A 2,117-nucleotide genomic window follows, 5' to 3' on the forward strand; every position below is an offset into this window, starting at 1 on the left:
TGTGAGATAGTCGTTGTACATTCACTTTGTTTGTACTTTTACTTTAGAATCTCAAGAATTCTATTTAAATAATAATAGCAATAAATATTACTTCACTTTTGAAAAATAAATACAGTAATTATGGATTTACTTTTCACATCTAAAACTGTGTATTTAGTTTTAATTAATGGACTAAGTTAACACTAGTATTTTCACGCAGTTATAAGTTAGGCCTAACAGCTTAATAACACATCGCGCTATCTTTATACAAACTGTGACGTGGAAAATTAATTAAAACTCATATGTAATACAAGATTTTAATGCGGTTATGTGTAGTTAGAATTATAATGGTTATCTTTCTTAAAGTCGATTGATAATATTTTCATTTGAAATAACTGTGGTATGCTACACACAACTATTTGTTCACCAAGATGTAAATGTGTTGAAGTTCCATCGTAAAGAGCATTTTTAACATTCTAGTTTAAATGATTTTTTTGCTAGAAGAAGCACTTTTTACGTAACAACGAAGCAACATTTCATGAAACGTAAGGCCTATATAGAATCTAGACATTTCGTATAATGTGCAGTAATTAAATTGCAAAATACATACCAAATTCCGAATTATTATATAGCAAATCAGTGAGATATTCAGTTCAATGTCAGTTATTAAGACGGAATTTGTGACGAATGCACCCTCTATTTGTAGCAGGGTACGCTTCGGAAAAAATAAATTAATTCGGTATGTTTATTTCGACTGGGATTAACATTACTTTTACCAAATTGTGTTTTTCATAAAGTACTCCATGTAAGAAAAAGCGTTTGAAATTAGTTTCTCAAGATAGGTTAAGCAACGTGTTTTGCATGTGAACTGCATTTTATGGGCTTTGTCTACTCAGTTGTTTGATCTGTGATAACGTTTTGATTCTAGTTCCATGCTGTGTCCTTCATTGTGCAAGCAAGTTTGGTTCTTTCAGTACGTGCTTAACTGATAGAATTACGTGAAGTTTAAAAAAGAAAGAAATAGCTTAAATATGGTATCGCAGACTGAATTTTTTTTAAATTTAGGTTCAATAAAAAAAAACCTTTTTCTTAACATAAGTTTACTATTAAGCTTTGGAGTTTTAAAGCTTTTAAAGAGAAATGTTTCTGTATTTCATCCTAAACATGTTGACTAATTTCAAAGTATTTTACGAACAGTATAACATTGGGCAGGAGCTGCTATAGCTTTCACAAAGACAGACGAGGCAATTACGTTGTCTCCTATGACGCCCGGCATGGCCAAGTGGTTAAGGCGCTTGAGTCGTAATCCGAGGGTTGCGGGTTCGAATCCCCCATCACACCAAACATGCTCGCCCTTTCAGCCGTTGGTAAAAGAGTAGCCCAAGAGTTGGCGGTGGGTGGTGAAGACTAGCTGCCTTCCCTCTAATCTTACACTGCTAAATTAGGGACGGCTAGCGCAGATATCTTTCGAGTAGCTTTGTGCGAATTTCAAAAACAAACAACAAATTACTGGGGTTGCTAGAAAGATGTGGTACTTATGAGAAAATGTCAATACTCAATAAAACGAGTACAAATATTTGAGTTTGTGAAATATAAATAAACAAACAAATTGATGAACAGGTAAAAATGTAAAAGAAATGAAACATTTAAGTTGAAAAGCGTTTTGTTTTCTTTTGCCTCCGACTCCATCAGTTGCTTAAGGTCATGATTAAGAACACAGTATTTTAATATTTGGAAGGTTAGGCCCATGTGGTTGGCACATCCATCATGCAACTTTGTTCTTAAAAACGATTTACTTTTTGCGACATTAGTTTTACATTAAAACTAAAAAATATTGATATTTTCCAAACTAGTAATTGCCGTAGATAACTGAGTGTGTTCAAACATCGACTCGCTCATACCTTATGCGTAGTTATTTGATAAAATGATTAACTTAAAAAGGACAACACAATTTGAATATTAATTAATTGCAAACGAGCCGTTTTGCATAAAAACTCAAACTCATACCTTCAGACATGTTTAACAGTCTCCCGCTGGTACAGCGAAAAGTATACGGAGTTACAACGCTAAAATCAGGGTTTTAATTCCCTCGGTGGGCTCAGCAGATAGCCCGATGCGACTTTGCTACAAGAAAACAC

This window comes from Tachypleus tridentatus, chromosome 4 (genome assembly GCF_004210375.1).
Source record: "Tachypleus tridentatus isolate NWPU-2018 chromosome 4, ASM421037v1, whole genome shotgun sequence".
NCBI lineage: Eukaryota > Metazoa > Arthropoda > Merostomata > Xiphosura > Limulidae > Tachypleus > Tachypleus tridentatus.